This window comes from Amblyomma americanum, chromosome 8 (genome assembly GCF_052857255.1).
Source record: "Amblyomma americanum isolate KBUSLIRL-KWMA chromosome 8, ASM5285725v1, whole genome shotgun sequence".
NCBI lineage: Eukaryota > Metazoa > Arthropoda > Arachnida > Ixodida > Ixodidae > Amblyomma > Amblyomma americanum.
Window position 1 is genome coordinate 77,849,673 of NC_135504.1, and position 22,013 is coordinate 77,871,685.

The 22,013-nt window shown below is 47.5% G+C and overlaps 1 long non-coding RNA gene across 3 annotated transcripts in view; it reads right to left on the reverse strand.

Moving 5' to 3' along the window:
* LOC144101949 (uncharacterized) overlaps nt 1–22,013 on the reverse strand; it is a 196,921-nt gene that overhangs the window by 51,638 nt on the left and 123,270 nt on the right. The window contains exons 5-6 of one of the 3 annotated variants that reach the window (XR_013308111.1): nt 15,017–15,114; nt 13,714–14,089 (exon numbers count right to left, since the gene is read on the reverse strand). The exons of 1 other annotated variant lie outside the window; for it this stretch is intronic. This is a non-coding gene — a long non-coding RNA (uncharacterized LOC144101949). Of the gene's footprint in view, nt 1–13,713; nt 14,090–15,016; nt 15,115–22,013 lie in introns of those variants that run through there. One more of the 3 variants, XR_013308113.1, reaches the window with a different exon arrangement.

Below are 22,013 nucleotides of genomic sequence, written 5' to 3' on the forward strand. Positions count from 1 at the left end.
GCCTGGGCTATGGTTGAGCTAAGTAGTGTCCCTATTATGCTTCGCATAAAAGGAAGGAAAAGATTTTTGCTAGCCCCGGCATCTGCCATCGATACTGAAGCACCTGGGCTGGGGCAGCGGAAATAAAGGATAGCAGGCAGAATGGAGAAACGAAATGAAAGAGGTGAGGGGACAGGAAGAGAGGATAGGGGGAGAAGTAATATGTACAAACTATTTACACAATAAGAAATGTGTCCAGGCCGTGCGCGTGATTAGTTGATTTTAGGGGAATTACATCACACACGCGCACAGCACTGTGTTGGCTACTACTGGAGTGGGGCGTCCAGTTATTAATCGTTCAAGGTAGAAATCGCGGAGCGTTCGGCCACTGCGTGTAACTACCTCAAGGAGAACAGACGGGACGTCAAGCCCGTGTGTTCGAGGAATGCACAGAGGCTCACCGAAGTTCGCTCACAAGTGCGCACACTGCCCAGCGGCCACAATAGCGTCTTGATGGAGCCTGGTAGTATGCCCTGCGCCCTATAGGCCGCGAGCATATCGCGACGAGCATTGGAGAACGCGGCACAGTGAAGGAGCAGATGTTCTAGTGTTTCCACTGCACCGCATCCGTCACACACATCGCTCGTCGCGATTCCGTGACGCACCCGTCGTTCCCCGGGCCACACGCAGCCAATGCGCGCGCGGAGGGTCATTGCACGTTGTGACCGTGTAAGTGCGCGACAGCCGGTGATACTGTTGATGCGCTCACCTCCTGCGATGTGTGGGTCGGGGTGCTGTTTCGGAGATGGTCGTGGATGGCCGCACGCACGTCCTCCAGCGCAAGGGGCAGATCGCTGGCAGGTAGTTGGTGTGCAGCGGTCGCGAGGTCGTCAGCTTCTTCGTTGCCGGCGATGCCGCAGTGACCGGGAACCCACTGTGTACGCACGGCACATCCTCTTTGCGCGAGGCACTCGATGCGCGAGCGAATTCCCCGCACTAGTGGGGTACCGCGGCCGTTAGATTGCAGGCGGCTGAGGGCGGCGCGGGAGTCGCGCAGCAGAGCACTCCTGGGCGGCGGAGGACCGAAGGTGAGTAGCAGGTCCAGCCCGAGCCGGATCCCCATCAACTCCGCCGTGGTGGAGGAGCCCAGGAAGGTTGCGTGTTGCTGGCTGTGCAGCCGCGGAGTGGGGATGGTAGCCGCCGCAGCAAGGGAGCAGCTGTCGTGGGCCACTGAGCCGTCGGTGTACACGGGGAGATGGTCCTGGAGCTCCTCGTGTATGACGGCTCTGGCCAGCTGCTGCACAGCACAGAAGGGTGTGCTCCGCTTTCCCGCAATGGCGACGATCTCTCGCTGTACCTTCGAGGCAGCAGGCCAGGGCGGGCAGGAGCCGTAGGGGGCGGGCCTTGTGTCAATTGCTCATACTCGAGCAGCGCCGCGCCCATTCGTGAGAGCGTGTGCGAGCGCATACGCTCCAGCAGCGAGCCGCCTTCCGGTGCGCGATGAAGCCGGTCGATGTGATTCAGTACCCTGCGCGCTGCTTGGAGCTCAAGTGGCCACGCTCCTGCCTCGGCCAACGTTGCGGCGCACTGCAGTTTTTGGGCAGGCCTAGGCACACGCGCAGGGACTTGCGGTGCTGGAGCTCGAGTTTCTTCCAGCACGGCTGGGAAAGAAGAAAGAGAACTGAAAATTGAAAGTTGGATTTTGAGGAAAGGCGCGGCCCTGCGGAGCGGCGGAACACCTGTGGCTCGCATGCGCAGTAGTGACTAGGGACCGAGAGAGAGAGAAATATCCGCGTGGAGGCGCGGGTTGTGACATCATGTACCTTCTCGAAGCACCGCCACGGCGAAATCGCAAGTTCGCGGCCAGTAAAGCTTTCACTTTAAAAACTTAAAAATGGCCACCGAGAACACAGTAGGCCTCGGAGGTTGCTGCAAAAAAAGAAAGGAAGAAAAAGCGCCTTTGCACTGAACTTTTCGGCGCTACGTCGCATACATTGCGACGCGTAAATCGGCTACCGTCAAATTCTGGTCACTGTTTTTCAGTTTTTGTTTTTGTTGCCTCAAACGCGATGACGCAAACTCAGGGTGGGGTATTGATCAGGGTTTGGTGCACATCCAAACAGGAGAAAACTCGTCCAGCTTTCTCATCTGTGTAAAAAACACTAATTTTAAGAAATCTTGGGGAAATCTGAATGAAAATCGAGGAAACACAGCGGCGAGGGCTGAATAACTAACGTTTAGAGCAAGAATCTGAAGTAAAATAATTTTGAGAGTAAAGTAAAGGCAACGAGAAGTTAAGACAAAAAGTGGCTCTTGAACAGCAAGCATCTCCGCACAGAAGGCAAAATAAGGTTCTGAGAGCCGAAACTTTGACGTTTTGTTCAGGTCAGGCTTGCAGGGACAGTAAACTGCCGTTGATGTTTCGCAGGCCTGGATGCTTGCGTCAACGTACATAACGATAGAGCCAGTCGGCAGATTGGCGTCTTGCTCTGTAATTCGGTCGCGAATCGGCGATGCCGTGCGGGTAGATGATGGCCGACGTAGATCAGTTGGTTTGTTGTCGGTTAGCTGCAAAAAATGCTAGGGAGGAAGAACTGGCGGGGGGGCTGTAGAACGGAGTGCGATGAAGCATATGCCCTGAGTGCACACGTTGTGTGTGTAAGGTTTGACTTTAGGCGGCGAGCATCGCGTCGTTGCTGCAGCAGCTCATCTAGTGTATTCAGCTGCGCATGTTCTTGGAGCGCCACGATCCGGGTAATGCGTGGAAGGCAAGTGATGACTCTCATTGCCTCTCGATTAACAGCTTCTAGGAGATCCAATTGAGCCCTTGTCAAATGCTCGAATTGTGCTTGGTGAACGAGGCGTGGTTGCACAACCGCCCGCACCAACTGCCGTGCAACATGAGAGCGGGATCCACCTGTTTTAGGAGCAATGCGTCCAAGCCGACCAACACCTGAATTGCTTGCTTTTTAGCCCTAGAAAGTCAAGCAGTACCACTTCCTGATTCGTGTATTGTCAAGCCCAAGATTTTTGCCGTTGAGCTTTCTTGAATTTGAATTCCGGAAAGAAGGAGACGAATTGGTGCTGAAGCGAGCTTACGGCGCCCCCAGCGGTTGGCGACTGACACGAACGTGGTTTTTTTGCTAACTGAAAGCTGAAGACCAATTGAAGAAGCATAAGTCGACGTAATATATATGGCTAATTGTAGGGCTGCTGCTTGAGTCAACAGGTCGTTGTGAGTGCTGAACACCGTTATGTCATCAGCATACAATAAGAACTTAATCTAGAACTATACAATAAGAACTTAATCGGACGGCCGCTCGAGCGTATGAGCTGTGTGGTCCGCAGTTATATGTGGGATGTTTTAAAATGCGTCATTTCGTTTTTAATCTGTATTTTACATTTATATTTGCTCAGAAGCGCAGCAACTGGTTTTTTCCAATCATAAGCATGCCTTGAAGGCGTCGGTTTGGAATAGTTGGTAAATAATTCTTGACAGAATCCATGCAGACGACGACGAAGACAAAGAATAAAATAGACACAGACAAAATAGAACCAAAACAAGTAGCAAGCGAATAAACAAATACTCTTACCGCTGAGAGATCCTAGAGTGAGTTTCAACGTCGATAAAATTCGGCCCATTTTCATGATGTCAAATTTCGTCGAACTTATTGAACGCACCCTTCGACGCCGCCTAACAAATATAGTTGTGGCGTTACGCGCCTTCCGTGCTGCTCGAATATATTGTGGTCGCCGGTGCTCAATCTGCACCGCTCGTTTAGACTTGTAAAGAAGCAGAGTTGCAATAAAGAAGAAAGAGGTCGCGACTTCAGTCACTCTGGATATCGCCAAAGCCCATGACAGCGTCGAGCAATCAAACTCTTGAACAAGCTTGACGGTTGCACTTCGACATTTTTCAATATTTTCAGGAATTCCAGTAATATAGACGTTTCTTATGTACAGACGTATCATTTGCTTCAGAAATCTACTTATATGAGGCATACCTTTTCAGTGTGGTATACAGTGTATGTTTTTGCGGACGACAAAGCCTGTTTTGGGTTTGCTAAAGGTGCAAGAAATTCTCTCTACCAGTTTCTGCAAGTCCACCTCAGTGCTCTAGAAATTTGGGTGAGTAGGTTACATTTAATTCTCAACGTGAACAATCTTCCGTTCTCTTTTTCGCGCCAGCGTCCATTCTTTACACCTCAATAATTGTCGTGGTTCTCAAATCCGTCAAGTTGAGCCTTTAAATTACCTTAAGGGCTGCCGATCTGACAGGTGACGTGATATCAAAGGCTTTTGCTTGAAACGGGAGTGTCTCTCGTTCACCTGACGCGAATCTGCAATAAGAATTTCAGTATACGCCGAGGCAGTGTTTTATTTCTATATACGTAAGAACATTTTTGTTGTTGGGATACACTGTAATCTGTTGTTGTTTGTGATGAAAAGTTCATCCTCTGTTGCTCTAAGAGAGGCGCGCTCTTTGGCTTTTCCTCGGTTTGCCAATATTATTTGCTACTGTCCTGACATTGAAAGCCCGCGCATGGGACGTGAACTCTCGCTTCCAGTTTCTCACAGTGCGCACCTTCTTACGAGCACTTGAGCCTAAGCCAGAAATGGTTTTTGCGGTTGTTCTGACACACCTAGCTTCCTCTCTAGATAAAGATTGCCGCAATACAAGATGCCTTATTTTGTGTTTACAGAGTCCTTGCTGTCTGAGATTGAACTCTGGCTTAAGGTTGTGTGCAACGCGTCTGCATTGTTGAAGCTACTCCTGCAAATTGAATTGGCCATACGCGGCCGCAAAGTGCGAAGAAGCTGACTTTCAGCGTGTTAATGGTCTCCCAGACATTTAAATACCTGTTCCAGTATCCGAGCCTGGCAGTTATCCCCACAGATTCCTCTCAACATGTGGAAAATGCACCATATATAATCCCACGCACCATATAGGAGTTATTTTGTGCGGGTCTCAAATTATACTCCAAATTTTCACACATGAATTTCTCACTATTCGTTTGGCCCTTCTGATAGTTCCGCGCTTTATTTTTCAAGTAATTATACTCTCTGACTCTGTGTCAGTATGAGCAGCACTTGAAAGCTCGAGGGACTGTCCTTTGTATCGATCCCTAATGTTCGTTCTTACCTCTGATGTGTAAATGCTGTTTGTGTGAGTTCTAGGACATTGCGACACTACATCAAATGAAGAGGCCAATTTCTTATTAAATTGAGCCATCAAACGCCCGTTTGTTTTGTCGTTTCTAGCCATATGCTGCTGACTGCGTCCCGTTTGAAACACATCCAACTACTTCACAACATAAGAAATGAGCCCATTCAGGCTACAGTGGACTACGAGCAATTAGGATTTCAATGGAACTTACGTTCATGTGCTTGAAGGCAGTTTGAGGTTGCTATGACGGCCTTGCACGGCGGGATTTCTCGCCTCAATTGTTATTTATGCGGATCTGGGTTCATACCGTCGAATGTTCATGCGGCATGCCGAGGACGTTTATTTCTTTGGTCAATATGTCCTCTAATTCTGGCTGTTTTGTACGCCAGAAAAATGAGTATCTGCTAATTCTCCTCCCTCGATGAAGGCTGCCGTTTACTATCCCCGTCCTCCCCTCCTTTGTTGCAACCGTCAAAGGGCATGTCCTTAAGCCGGGGTATGAAATTCTTGACTGTTATATCGTTGAGGCCGGTATATTTTCGGGTTAACTCTTTTCTCTTTTGCTTCGATCAGAAAAGTTGTTTTTTCTTATTTCTTTTAAACCTCATCTCTCTGTTTCCTATATTTATATGTCTGTCTCTTCAAAATCTTTCAAAATTCGTTATTCGTATTCTGAGATTCCTCAGATTGGTTTAAGAACCGCCCGAGCTTAGTCTAGGAGAGCCTGCACAAGACTCCGGGCGATCCCCCACAGCGGGTTTGTGCCATTCCTTAACAGCAACAACTGCTGGTGGTGGTAAAAGCTTTGTTTTCGTCAAAATTCATTGAAAGGTGCTCTTTCGTAGATCGAGTGGGGTCTCCGTTGCGCTTTTTTCTTTCCCTGCTTCACTGCTGGTCGCGTGATGTGGCCAAGAGCCCTTGGCTCTCGGCGACTTCCAAAGCTCGGCTCACGGCCCGCAATTGGGTTCTCGGGTCGGATCTGAGCACCGCAACCTCGCACTTTTCGCGGTTCGAGATCTGCAGGTCCATCGGCGGTGTGTCCCGTGGACATTCATACAGTATATGAGCTAAGTCGGCCTTATCTTGGCCACATAGCTTACACTGAGGCGATAATACCCCCGGATACATAATGGAGTTTTTATAAGGGTTGGGAAAAGTGTTGTCTGGAGCTGTCTGCAGGCCACCTGCAGAGGTTTGGTCAAAGACCTATGGGGGGATGGGTATTTAAGTCTAATATTACGATAGTGCATAGTTCGTCGTTATACGTGACCATGCTCTCCCTGGCCGACCTCAGGTTTGTGCAGGCCACAGCCCGGTTGACGAATCCTCCGGCAAAATCGTGGGCTGCTTCGTTCGCCTGGCGGGACGAGTGCGCAGGCACCGACATAATTTGAATCTGGCGGCTAGGTGCTAGATTGGACTGTCTCCTAAAAATAGACATGGTGGCAGCGTGGATTCTGCCTTTCGCTAAATTTCTCACGGCTGTCTTGGAATCGCTGAGAATATATTCAGCTTCCGTTGAAGCGACGGCCAGGGCGATATCCGCCTCCTCGGCCTCCTCCGCGTGCTTCACCTTAACAGTGGCCGCTGCAAGGAGGTTGCCCGAGTTGCCGACTATCCCTATCGCGAAAGCCGTTTCCTGGTCAGGAAACTCCGCGACATCGACGTAGACTGTCTCCTATAGCTGAGAATAGTTCTTGTGTAGTGCTTTTGGCCGCGCTTTCTGCCTTGCAACGTGGTGTTCAGGGTGCATGTTATTGGGGATGGAATTGATACATAGCTGTTTGTGTATATCGGTGGGGAGCTGGCCTACGGAACTGTGTGTGGATTCGTATCTAATCTCCGATTCACACAGAACAGTTTTTTTCCGCTGGGGTTCTTTATAGACGCTCGTACTGAGCCACACGATGGGCTTCCACCAGTTCCGTCATCGTATTGTATATCCCTAACTGTAGAGGTCTCTCAGTGGGTGTACACTTTGGGAGATGAAGGGCGGATTTGTAGGTTTGCCTGATGAGGCACTATACTTTGTCCTTTTCTGATTTTTGGAGATGTAAGTAATGTATAGAGTAGACGATGCGACTGAGAACTAAGGTTTGAACCAACCTCCTGAGGTCCTCCTCCATACCCTTGTGCTTGTTCGCAATACGCCTGATTAATCTGTTTGTATTGCTGACGCAGCCAACGAGTTTGTTTAGAGTGACGGTTTTCCTACCGTTGCTTTGAATGTGCATGCCTAGAACACCGAGGGCAGTTACCTCCGGAACCGGGACCCTGTCTACATGCACTAAAAAGGGTGGCGGAGTACTTTTGAGCAAAGGGCGACCCCTGATCACCAAGAGCACTGATTTCTGAGGGGAACATGAAAGACCAACGCTGCCGGCATAACGTACGACGGTGTCAGCCGCCGCCTGCAACGTCTCCTCCAATTCGCCATCCCTACCCGTCGTGACCTGTAGAGTTATATCGTCGGCATAAAGAGAGTGCGAGAAGTTGATGATGGCTGAGAGATATCTAGCCATCGAGATTAGGGTGAGGGTAAAGAGGAAAGGCGAGAGTACCGACCCTTGTGGGGTTCCTGTAGTACCTAGAAGGAACATGTCAGATTGCAGAGACCCTATCTGTATCTCCGCCGTCTTGTCAGAGAGGAAGGCTTTGGTATAGCTATGGACTCGTTCACCTACATTGAGTTCGGAGAGAGAGGTTAGTACTGCCTCGTGGTCGACATTGTCGAATGGCTTGGTGAGATCAAGATCCAGGATGGCACTAGTTCTCTTCTTATGAATTGGGCATGGCACTTCTTCCGAAATGCGAAGCATGGTGTCCTGGGTGAAGATATGAGGTCTAAAGTGTCCGGGAAAAGCCTCTTCGCGTCCATGTGGTTCTGGAGGCGGTTGAGGACCACATGCTCCATCAGCTTATCCATGCAAGACGTAAGCGAGATGGGTCTGAGAGTCTCTAATTCTAGCTTCTTGCCGGGTTTCGGAATGAAGACAACCTTACTGTGCTTGCAGGATTGAGGGAGTTCCCCTTCCCGTCAGAACTTGTTCATGAAGTCGCTGAGCGCCCTCACTGACTTCCCTTCGAGGTTGCGCAGGGTGCGATTTGTGACTCCGTTCTTGCCAGGAGCGTAAGAAGTACGGAGTATGTGAGGTGCTGCTCACACTTCTGACTCCGCAATTTCCTCGTCCAGTCTAGGACTGGCGATACCCTCATAGCTCGGGAGGGGTTCCTGAGGGGACATGTATAAGTATCTGTTTCTCAGTTCCTCCAGTCCCCCAGAAGATCGTTTTCCGGAAGGGGGTTCTCGTGAAGGATATGTATTATGTCCTTCCTGTGGGCTGACTTGCAGTTCTCTGGGTCTAAAAGATGCAGTTCTCTGCAGTTCGCTGGGTCTAAAAGGACTTGCAGTTCTCTGGGTCTAAAGCAGAGAGGACATACACTCTTTCCTTCGGGGTTTTTACCTCATTAATAGTGGTGGCTTGTGCGGCCCCAATGTTACTATAGCATCCATGCGGCCATTAATCTGGGTTGAGAAAACGTTAAAACGCTCGACCATGCGGAAATTGACTTGATCCATGAGCACTGTGAGGCGTTCCTCGATCTTGTTAGTGAAGGTTTGGAAGAGGGGAGCTAGCCTCTCCTCAAGGGAGTCGGTTTTCGTTTCATTAACTGCTGAGAGTGCCCTCTTTTTCGCAGGAGGGCGGCGTTGGGGAGGTGATGCAGGGGAAGACGACACTTTCAAGGCTGAAGGTCTCCAAGGTCTCTGTTGATATCGGAACTGCACTGGAGCACCCCGCATCCGGGGGAGAACTCGAGGAGTTCCCCTATTCATGCGGAGCTCGGCGTATACTGCGTCTAAGCTAGCCTTAAGCTGCCTATTCTCAACTCTTAAGACCTGCAGCTCCGAATCAAGAGGTGTACTTTGTTTAGATTGGGAGGCCACGTGTGCCCAGCTCACCTTCTTGTCTCTCGGCCTGCCGGAAGCTGGTCCTCCCTGTCCCCCTCGTCCTCCTTGCAGTGGAGGGAAGGACGTGGATCAGCTCCGGCTCCTCCAGTAGCCACTGTCCGGAGTCTGGTTCCGGTGGCTGGAGTTGGATCCTGATCTACTCCGGGAGTGGTGTCCACCCGACGAGGATCCTTGACCGTCCTCACGGAACAGCTCATCTTGCTTTTGACTCTTTCTCTTGCTGGGCTTAGGACGCATAAGCGGTACTTGCATTTCTTGTTCCCCGTAAGGTGGGAGCCGCTGCAGATGATGCAGCTCGGCGTGCAGTCTGAACCTTCTTTCGGGGGGTGCTTCTCCCCGCATCGGTGATAGAGATTCGTCTTTGCTTTCGGGAAGATGTCGGTGCAATGACCGGTGTTACGGCAGTTGAAACAAGACTCAACTTTGCTGTAGAATGGGTAGCAGATGTACGTGCCTCCTCGGAAGCACTGAGATGGGGGTACCTTGGTTCCCGTCACGGTTATGAGGATCGAGGTGGTCTTTCCCAGCTGCCGGGCGTCCACGATAGGAAGGGTCGGATTGAAGGGGACCAGGCCATCCATGATCTTCTTGTAGTTTCCCCCGCTGTAGACTTGGTAGATGCTTCCTCGGACGGAGTCATCCGGGGGTGGGATGAAGGCACTTATCTCGAAGGTCTGGTCTTTGAGTTGCAGATTCTTGAGGGCGACATACTTCTGTGCTCTGGTATCCACCGGAGTCTAATTTTGAACGTATTGTTCACTGTATTAACACGAAGACGGTCTGTCTTCAATGCCTCTTGGTAGTTGAGGCCGAGTTCTCGGCATACGGCGGTGGAGATGGTCGGCGTACCGACCGCGCGGAGGCAAAGTCCGCCACCTGGCCTCGCCACAACCTTGTAGTCATCGACTTGAAGCCGTGGCAGCGGCAGCTGTTGTTTTCTGGGCGGTCTGCGTTGCAGCTCTGAATTCTTGACAGCTGACTTGGCGGTTACCGTGGACGTGGCGGTACTAGCGTTCGGCGTACTTGCGAGCACCTTCCTCGCTCGAAGTCGGCCGTGGAACCCCGAAACGGTCCCAAAATGCTGGGTGTTGAATTTTTCCGGGGATATCTCCTCCCTTTGCACAGTGTACCCCATCTTGGGTAGAGTCGGAGCCGACCGCGTGGTTCAAACCTAGCGCTGCGAGACCTCAGGCACAACCGCGGGCTCACCGGGGTCGGCAGGAAAACGCCTCAAAATGGCGGAAAATGCCGAAAATCTTCTAAAAACCGATGCCAGGTGGTGTCGGACAGCTTTACTGTTTCACTGACCTCTGGAAACATGGTCCGGGACCACTGGTATCGTAAAAAGGCCAGGAATATGCCATAGAGCGGGAGCCCATGCGGAGCACGTCTGCACCGCACGGCGTCCAGATGGCGTCGCTTAACAGCAAAAAAGGAGCAAAGAGAATCAAATGTTCTTGGAATAAAGGAACACCTTGGCCGACATCAGCCTTTTTGGAAAAAGTGAAATCAGGTCATACACTCAAGGAGCAATACAACACGATAATGCCTGGCAATGAAGGTGCTAAATTTCCTTTTCTTTACTCGACTACAATTAAAAATAATAACTAAAGAAACCCTGAGCTTTAAGACTTTAAACTCTGAGTTCCAAAGGCGCTGCTTCCTGCTCTTCCAATTGAAACACATTTAAGTACAAAATTTCCAGCCGAATACACGGCCATAACGCAGATTAAAAGTACAGGTGTGTTGTCATATTTTGTGTAAACACTTTAGGACCCAGGCAGCCTCAATTTTTTATTTCCGAGAATAAGCTTCAGCAATGGCGCATTTTGCACTAAAATATTAACTAGAACTGCCTGCAAAATGACTTCTGTCAGTTTTTGCTACATTTTGTAAAGTATAGTGGCTTTTGTAAAGTATAGTGGTATTGGAGGTATCGTATGGAGCACTGAAAGGAAAATCATTTCTTTGTATTTCTTATTCAGGTCAGGTTTAGCGCCCGTCTGCTATACTCAAAGTGCGTTAGAATGAGAGTTAAGTATTTCATTTTTATCTTATTCTTATACAGAAACGATTTAGTTTTCCAAACAAACATTTCATCGACTGATATCAATAAATCAATTATTTTCAGGTCCGTTTATGAGTTCCGGCATAAATACACTGCTATTTACTTTCCTCCCTCCTGCTTACTGTTAACTGCGTTGAAAAGGAGGTTTGGATTCAAATTATTCTAGTTAAATAGCTGTGAAAAGCCCGATTTCTGTGTTCACATAAGATGTCATTGTTAATTCTCGTATTTTGTCCCAGGTTGGTTTATTTGTTTCCGATGCATTGAATAATATTAGACTATTTTGTTAACGTAATACGTTCCTACAAATTTGTTTAATTGATATCTAGAATTTCAATACCACAATACGAAATATGAAAACGCTTGAACAAATCAGCGCCTTTCTGTTAACGAACGTCAAAGGGGCCATGAGCCAGACAGCATTGGGCGAACACCGGGCGATCACAGGCAAACGTTGCATGAACGGGGGTCCTACATTGGAATTTAGGCATTTACACATTCACCGCACTTTCAGGCCAGGTTTGGTTGAATGTTCGGCCGATCGAGCAGCCAAGGCATGCCTGGCGTTCATTTCGCGACATGGGCCAATAAAGGCCTCGGATTGCCATTCTAGCTTTCGAACGCTGGCATCCCCTTAGCGAAAACTAATACGTTTGGAACATACTTCTGGATATTTTTCATGTATTTTATACATATTTTGTACTCATGAATGATCTAAAAATATGCCAGAAATAGATTTCTGAAATTGTCTGTTTGGTATTCGAAGTATATTTTAAAATATTCCAAAAATGCGTCGCTTAAAGCATGCTTCCAGCACGGTTCAAATAAGTGAAAAAGTATGAATGCTGTTTTAGCATTTCTGTCAATATATTAAACGTGTACTTTCGTAAATATGAAATTAATTCAATCGAAATGTACTCCAATTTTAACGAACGGGCAGTCCTTTTAATCATATTTCAAGCACACTTTTAGCTGCCGCAGAACAATCTAGTACTCTAAATCGCGTTTCGGGTTATGACCTTTGCATGTTGGCTATGTATTGAAAGCGTACTTTCGCAAAAACGACATTAACTAGTCAAGACATACTTCAATTCTAACGAATGAGCTGTTGGCGTAAACGTATATTCAGAACACTTCAAGCTGCTGTTGAACAGATAGTGCTCGAAATCCCGTTACGCGATATGACATGTTGGCAATGCATTTAAAGCGTATTTTCGTAAATACAAAAATATTTCCTGCACAGTGCACTTCAATTCTAACAAATGGGCAGTCCGCATCAGCATATTTGCAGCACACGTCAAGCTGCCGTGGAACAACCTAGGGCTCGAAATCACGTTTCTGGGAACAGTGAAAACCTACTTTTTCTGTCGTCCATTTGTTTGTTAACTTCTAGCAGGAAAGCAATCACCACTTATTTAAATTACGTGTGGACAGCATGGTAGTATTATACCGGCAGTGACATCATGCGCACCTCCGGGCCCGAACATCCTAGCGAAAAGGACCCCGACTGGCAAGGCCGACCGCATTCCGTAGACGCCCATGTATTTGTTGGTTGACAGTTCGACTCTTGACCGGTTCGTGACGCAAGTTAGGACTAACAGTTCGGTTCTAGATAGAGCGCAGAATCGAACACGATCACTCTGACGTTTGTGCGGCAATTCGGGGGCCCACACTCTTCGCTCAAAAGGTGCCTTACCGGGCAAGATAATGTTTCTGCTTGAGGGGGGGGGGGGGGGGTGGTATATATAAGCCAGGCCAAGTATGACGCTTTTCGGAGCAGTTCCTGCTTGCTTTTTCACTTTTCGTTTGCATTTCCTTGTGCGGTGACATCGTTCCCGTTCAGGCCCCGTCACGTGACCTTCCGCTGTCATAGACTTCTTGATGACAACACGTTTTCTCTGGGATTGTCTCCTGATGCTTATAGCCAGTTCAATAATTACTTCTGGTGTTGACAACATTGATCAGTAATATCCGGTGAATGCGACTTCTGCAGCTTTATTTAGCCCAGCCGATGTAAATGTTTTTTTATGTGTGCATTTTATATTTTAGCGTATGTTTAATGTAATGTGATGTATCTAATGTATAGATTTAGTGTATTTTTGTATTAATTGTTACTTTTAGTACAATTTAATACATTTAATTATATTTTACCATATTTTAAGGTACAATTTATATATTAAGCGGACAGAAAATGTATTTTTGATGCATTTCTATGAATGCTCAAAATATTACTCCTAACATACTTAGAAAGCATTCGTACGGGAAGTTTAGCACAGGGACAGAATATGCAAAATAAATATGAAATAATAAATGTGTTCTAAATGCATTTTTAGCACACCCATTTTTCCCTAAGAGTCCAGCCTTCGATCATTGGTATCCAGCTTTCAAACATTGATATCCAGTTTTCAAGCACTTGTATTCTGCTTTCAAAAGTTGGCACATACAACGTAACAACCCACTGGCCAGTGGCTGGAACTGTGGATGTACTATTCAACATAGTAAATATTCATAAATGAGGGTGCCAAAGAGTCCCGGAAAAAGACCGGTTTATTGCATCGAGTTAGAAGAATCATGCTTCGAGCGCATGCAAGGTGGCTTGCGCAGCTACCCGCCATCGTGGTAGTTAAAGGAAAGGAGGACCCAAGAGCATGGTGGGAGAAGCTCCGGGAAAATTAGTTATTTTCAAGTTGGCTCCGTACTGATGACTCACGTTGGACAATGCAGCTCGGCAATCTGCTCTGGCACGAATAAGGCATCCATAGAGTGCTTAACGGAGGTGTCCTCCAGTTAACTGATCAATCATATCAGAAGTAATCGTTGTACTCCTGTTGGAAGGGCACTGTTGCACTGCATTCAATCAAATCCCTCGTCGAGCCATGCACGACGACCTCACAATGCGTCGAGCCTGCAAAGAGATGCATGATGTCATGATGAGATTAAATATGGCCGTCACATCTCAAAAACAGAAATGAGTCGATAACACAGAATTTTGTGAGGCACAGTTCGCGTGAAGACGCTCGCAACACATTTCTTACTATAATTTGTAACAACTAACACCGCAATTATTGCGCAAAGTGAAATTTAATTTGCTTGTACCAATTGGATGAAATTTGTTTTTTTTTTGGGGGGGGGGGCTGGAAAGGAAATGGCGCAATATCTGTCTCACATATTGGCGGACACCCGAACTGCGCCATAAGGGAGGGGATAAATGTGGGAGTGAAAGAAGGAAGAAAGAGGTGCCTTAGTGGAGGGCTCCAGAATAATTTTTGACCACCTGGGGATCTTTAACGTGCACTGATGTCGCGCAGCTCACGGGAGCCTTAGCATTTCGCCTCCATCGAAACGGAGCCGCCGCGGTCGGGCTGGAACCAGGGTACTCCGGATTAGTAGCCGAGCGCACTTACCACTGAGCTACCGCGGCGGATGCTACCATTTGGTTGATTTTTTTTAGTGCGCCGTGTCGCGCCTCAAGTAAAGATATTCAATGTGACAAAGAGCACACAAAATGACCTGTATGACTGTCAAGAGTAATGCCTTTTTCATTGAAAGATAACTTGGTTTAAAGCTTTAAACATAAATTGCGAAATTTCTATTTCACCTCCACGTGTGGAAGCCAAAGAGCAATAATGCGGAAGTAGTACTCATATTCTTACCGACGTTTCTGTTGCGAAACAATAAGCAGTTCGGATATGTGTCCTTCATAAGCGGTACATAGCAAACGTGTTCCTGAAGGCACTGGACGTCAGGCCACATGAATTCAAACCGGCTGTTCGACCAATTAGGGAATCTTCGGTGAATTTATTGCACCAAAGATGAAAAATAAAATTCTTACGATTAGGGCAGATTTGCACCGCGCACGGCGTCAAGCAAGACACTTTGCAACGAGAGTAGGTACACACAAGTCCTCGTGCTTGGTCTCGTTCTCTTTTCCTGTCGGAAAAAAAAAATCAAAACGCATGTCACAGCAACATTTACTCTCAAAACCACAATGATTTCCGAGCGTATGTAGTAGTATTAGAAAGAGTTTTTTTTTTCAAATAATAATAAAAAGGAAGGAAAGGATTTTCGTAGCTCCGGCATCTGCTATCTATATATAGTGAAGCACCTGAGCTGAGGGCAGCGGAAATAAAGGATTGCAGTCAGAATGTTAAGATAAAAGAATTGTGGTGCTTACAAATAAGATATTAAAGACCAGGATAGTAAACCACGTCGGATCTGTCATATAGTATAAGATGTGTCTTTCCACTTGCGCAGACTATAAACAGTGCCAGATCGAGTTTGCGTGCTTTTACGTCCCGCTGTTTGTGCTGTTGGGTGCCGCTTTTCCAGACAAGACAAGACCTGTCAGTGAAGGATGCGTTGTGGATGCATTGCGCTTTGACGAACGGCAGTGGAGACGACGGTGATGGGGGGATGGAATGGCTGCAGGGGGAGAGTCAGTTTCTTATATACAGGTGGAGAAAGGAAGTTCTTGGGGAGGTGGGGGGGGGGGGGGTAGTGCATGAACGGGGAAGCGCGCAGCTGCGCACGGAGAAAACAGGAATGAGGAAGTGAGTAAAATCACAACGAAAAAAATGCGTTTCTTGGGGTAAGTGATTAGCGCACTACATGGAAAAGGGAACGGCCAGGGGAAGAGTTGGGGAGATACCAGACTTGAACGAGGGAGGGGACGGGGGCCGAAACATGGAAAAGGGGTTCGGAATTTTCAGAGCGTGATTCATGGGCAGTTCAGAAGAAATGTATATAAGAAACAAGGGTAGGGGAAACGCGGAAGCGTGCAAGTTTTGTTTCTAAGGCACAAGAAAAGCACCATGTTCGGTGATAGAAAACTTTGAAGCGAAACACGCGGAACTTCGAAATGGATTTCGCCAAACGACTTCAGACACTCCCGTATTTGTAGGGCTGTTTGGCAATTCAAAATGGCTTAAAATGGTGCCATAAAGTAACAAAAACATAAAACAAGAAATAAAATGTCGTACAAGAGAATTCGCACTCTTTCATAGTATTATATAGGGGACATGTGGCAAAAGGCAGGTTGATATGCATCAAACACCATTTGTCTGTAGATTTTTTCTCTAGTGTAAGAATCCTCAAATTTTTTGTTGGTGTGGAAGTTACGCGCAGAAAAGCAAAAGGAAACAAAAACGGATTGAATTGCCGTTCGCAACTACTTTCGACCCTTTTAAAAAATAACGTAATATTCGACAAAAATAATTTGGAGCAAATAAGCAAAGACGTGAGGAAGAGCTTTAGCCCTCAATGAAAATTGCGCAACACAGCAATAAAATGCACAAAACAACAATTTGCAACATTACGATTTGCAGAACAGAACAGAAAAAAAAAATAGAAAACACAGGGAAAGGCGGGATCACAGGGAACGTTCAGTGGGGATGAGTCAACGATCGTGGACGCTGACGAGTCAGTGGCCGATATGGGTGACGTGAACAACGAGGGCTTCAAGTTGGTGAGTCATCGCAAGCAACGAACGGTCGGTATCCAGGTAGTGGTTGAGCCTACAGAGAAAGAGGCTGATTTAAGAGAGAGGAATCCCACCTTGCTTTTCGCGGCCATTCAATCACTGCTGGGATCAGCTCCGATTCGAAGTCGGTTCACCATGCACGGGGCTCTTCGGCTGGATGTCTCGACGGAAGAGCAGGTTGACAAGCTCCTGCAGAGCTCTCAGATTTTTGGCATCAAAGTTAAAATGTGGTTGCCTCATTCTTACATGAAGAACACGTGTGTTATTAAAGGTGTACCAAAGTGGTATTCAGAACGCGACCTACTTGATTATTTGAAACCACAAGGTGTTCTGCACGTGAAACAACTCGTGCGCCGTGTGGAGTCTTCAGAAAAGCAATGGGCTGCGAAACCTACCAAATCTATCGTGCTGACATTCGCTCCCAACTCAGAGCGCCCCGAAAAAAATTGATCTGGGGTTCACTAAACACGCAGTCGCAGATTTCACTAAGGCTCCTCCACATTGTTTTTGATGCCAACGGTTTGGGCACGTGGCCAAAGTTTGCACAAAGGATCGACGCTGTAAGCGGTGCGGAGGCGACCACGACTTAAAAACCTGAAAGGCCGATTTTGCTTCCGCGAATTGCGGTGGTGATCATCCAGCGAGTTTCGGAGGCTGCCCCTTCCGCGAGAGCTATTGAGGCGGCTTTACGGAAGTTATGGTTGTGTCCGGTCCGACCTGTTGTCTTCCTGATTCAAAATCTGCCCTTCAGAAGTAGAGCACGGATTCCCTACTGATGCCTTGTCTATAAGCTCTCTTCGCTTGGTGCAGTATCTGCACAGCAGAGGCTTTACTCTATATTTCCAATGGGTGCCGTCTCACATAGGAGTCAACGGCATTGAGGTGGCAGACAATCTCGCCCATAAAGCTCTGTCAAGAAATCCGTCAAAAAAGTACCTCAACATGGAAAAAGTCTCTACAGGAAAACGGTGCTCGATGATTTCAGTACCCTGTGGAGTGCGCCCCACAAGCCATGTGGGACCGAGGGACTTGAAAGATCCCAAGCGACTCTACTACACCGAGTTCGCACGGCCTCTGCTCGCACTCCTGCCTGGATGCATAAGACGGGCATAGCATCGTATCCACTATGCTCTTTATGCGGTGTGTGCCGGGATATCGAACATTATATTATGTACTGCCCAGAGTACAACCTGGAAAAGCTTGTGATGTTCGCTTCCTTCAAGAAGACAGGAACCCTTCACAGTACAGTTCAGGACATTGTCTACCCAAGTGGAAACCAGACATGCAGAAGGGAGGCTGCACGCCTTCTTTTAACATTTCTGCAGGACACTGATCTTGTTCCTAAATGGTGACAGCAGGAAGGGACTATGGCCTGAAGTGATTGAATGTGCGCGTAGATGGTGTGTTCTGGAGTGGACTATGTTATACTGTGAGTGAATATGTGTGTGGATTGTGGCACTACAATGGACTATGTTTTACTGTGACTGAATATGTGCATAGATGGTGACTTCTGCAGTGGTCTGTGATGTGTACTGTGTGGAGTGATTGTGTGCATAGATGGTGACTGCAGGAGAGGAATCTGTGTTATTATAAGAGACTGTGCGCATAGCGGGGTAGATGCGACAGGTTTTAGGACATTACTGACATAGAAGGGACGCTATGGTGGAGCAACTGCCGGAAGAATAAGCAAGGCTAATCCCATCTGTAGCATTCAACACCTCAACTCAACTCACAGGGAATGGTGTATGGAAGCGTAGGAATCTTTTACCGCGTGACGGCTTGCGTTTATGAAGCGGCAGCCTAATATTTCGCGCGTCCGCAAATTATAATTGTAAATTACTAGGCCACTGCTTCGTTTCTGGACGTTGCTTAAGTTCCGCACAAAGTAGGCTTAGTGATGCACTTGCACTAAGATATTACGTTTGATTTAGTATCTCGATAAAGCAGAGACCCGCTACGCAGTGGGGCAGTGAATTCTCTAGTGAAGCAAAAAGTGCTTTTTAAATAAAAAAATGACAAAATGCAAGGTATTTTATGTTTTTAGAAAGAAGCGCTTTTGGGCTGGTTTTCAGGTATTTGCACAAGCAGAGCATGCAAAAACGCTTTCAAATACATAAACTGCATGACAACTAGGCTGGCTATTGTGCTCAGAAGTCGACAGATAATAGAGCGTGAGCTCTGTCTGTGCACTTGTCAAAAAAGAATATATTTTTTTATTAGCGTCATGTATAAACCGGATATAATTACACACATCATTACCACAGGTTCACGCCAGTGCGCATTCGCAGATTACTAAATTTACGGAGCCTTTTAAAATAAATTTTAGTGGTGCGTTGCAGCCGCTTCTAGTTGCCCAGTATTAAGGATATTTCTATAGACCTGTAATGGTTGATCCGGATGGTGTCGTCGTCGGTCTTATGCGATAGACCGGTTCCTCTGTAGCGGAATATTGACAGTCCACCCACCACCACTGAAGTCGTAGTGAGTTCGTTGTGTCACTTAAAACCAGCGAAGAGACAGAACAAAACCGACGGCAGCAGCACCATTGCTATACAGCGAGCGAATGCGTTTGAAATGCTTCCAAATGCGTTTAGGAATTATTGTGAGGCACCTTAGAACTCCGTTTGTTCCGAATGCCATTTGAAGTACCATATACCATTTCACTTAAATGGCACTTAAAAGTCCGCGTAGCATGGATACTTTGATAGAATTGCAGTAGTAGCAATAGAGTAATTGCACAGCGCTACTTTCTCAATACTGATCAAATGCTATAGTGTGCTCCAGGAACAAATTTTGATCTCAAAGATCAACGTAAAACATCTACATTAACCACGTATACATGACAGTTGTAGTTATAAAACTAAGGTGGGACAGACCTATACAGGTCTCAAACTTCTTATAGAGAGCTCAAGTCAGCTTTTGCGAGTTTGGAAAATATTGAAAGTTGTCATGTCACATTAGCATACGGCACAATGTTGAGCAGCGTTTGCAGTATACATTTACACTGGATGAGTGATGGCAAAGCTAGGTCAACATAGAGAGGTATCTACAATGGCATACCAAGTTCTGGCATAAAAAGGGGGAACTCTGGCTAACATGGCCCATAGCCTGGATAGCCATGATTCCAGGATGGCAGCGCCAGCAATGACAAATAGCTGGTGAGTTCTAGATAGCGTGGGCCATTACAGCCATGATTTGAAGACGGTACCGCCAGTACAGAGAAAGCGATGGAGAACCAGGGCCATCATTCGATGTGTTAGCGAGTGATTCAGCTAATATCACATGTTCATTATGAACTTTGGTCCTACTTAGGGCCAAGATTTGCCAACAGATTTCTTGTATTGGCCCGCTGTAATGTGCTACCTGGGGACGTGGTCGTTGTTAACATTGCAGTTTTTACTTCAGCAACTAATACAAAAGCCTGTGATTCAATTCCAAAATTTGGCTCCCCAAGACGCGCAGCATATTAAAAAATGCGATTGAAATTCAGACAGGAAAAGTCCTCCCACCTGCTCTACTGATGTCACAAGGCAATACAGGGAGCAGAGTCAAGCGCAATGTTGCTGCAATATGGGCAGCGAGGTGGCGATGTCTCTTCTCACGTGCAGCTTCAGGGGCGATTGAAGTGGCAGTCGTACCTCGTATATGAGCGGCTAGTGCCGCAAAAGCGATAACAGTAACGTATATTTTTTTCGGTATAGGTAGGATCCACTCACACTAAGCCGGTGCGTCGCCACTTGAAGGTCGGTGGGCTGGTCGGCCACCGCTTACGCACCGGTCTGTCACGCCTATACAGACGGATACGCCAGCACGACCAACAACCTTGTATCGTAGTTGTGTAAATAGGCAGTTCAGTGGTAACAGCAAGCGTGCTGTGAGGAGCTAGCTGGTATGACATTCCATAAACTGTCATGGCATTCCATAATTAAGAAATTTCGAGTTTATAGGACCTCATGCTAGCCACAGTGACATACACGACAGGAGTGCTGCAGCGAATATGCGCAAGAACGCAACGGCGAGGCAGGCGCGACACGCTCAAAAACGACCGCACGACGCTGCCTCTCATCGCTCGCCGCCGTCGATTGGGCCTGAATGTAAGCTTCACGGTCGGTGAGGCGTAGGGCCTGAAAAATAGCGCTTATGTGTACTTTATCAACACGGAAAAAATTGGCGGTGGTTTAGCTTTGGTAAAACCTGGAATGACGTGATAGCTACAGCTGGACGAGTGGAACTTCGTCACGTGACCAACCACGTGACGAACATCTTGATCAGCCACGGCGCCGCGCCGCTGGCAGCTGCTCCGCACCACGTGACAAACCACGTGACAGCATGGCGGCGCAGCCACAGGGTTGCGGCACCGCCAAGCTGAAGGCTCGAAATGCTACAGTAATGTAGCTATCGGTGCAAAAAGTGAAACGCGCTGCTGCATTTCTTAAGTTCACACTTCAATAGTAATCAGCGGCGAACTTTTGTAAGCATCTTAAACCACAAACTGACGCAGCAGAGCACATGGGCACCTTTTGCGTTCGCCTCCATCGAAACGAGGCCACCGCAGCCGGGGCTCGAACTCGGGCGGTCTGGTTCAGTAGACAAGCCCCCTTACCACTGAGCCACAGCGGCGGTTCAGGTGTTCCTGAGCTACTTGGCGCATAAAGCGCATGTTGCGGTCATCCACAGTGTGAAGTCCTGTATATTAGTGAAGAAGGACAAACGATAATGTGAATCATTAGCCGAATAAGAGCGGTACCGACTACGTCGTGTACACTGTGCCAGCATGATGATCCTTAACGTGACCTTAAGCTCTCTGGCTCGTGGGATGGGAGTCCTAAGTCTGAAGGTGATGGATGATTTTTGGAGGGCATCGTGACTACGCCTGCGCAGCAACAGGTAGTTGAAAGTTTGTTTAACAATGCATACTCCCTGAGCTGGAAGGCACACAATGGTGATAATACAACGCCTGTTTGAACTGGCTTTTAAGATCCTTTTCATAGCTTGTCAGTGATTAGGAGGTCTGTGAAAATGGTCGCATCCCCTTTAAGAAAGCTTTTGTCTTCACCTGATTTCTGTGGCCGATTTCGCTCAGGGGACTTTTTCTTGTTCGTGAGCTCATAATAGTTGTGTACCTGAAAACCTGTTCTATAAAAAATGCAGCCGTGAAAGCGTCCTTGGCCAGGTTGTCGTTTTCCTCCAGATACCACCGGCCTGAATCAGTGGCTTGGTACGACGGGGCCTGTGCTGACATCATATTAATTTTCTCAAATTGATTTGTGTCTAGGAGCCGGAGCTTCAAGTGAGCCATGAGCTTCAGTTTGTGCCTGACAAATTTCTCAAGCTTACTTTAAGCACTCAA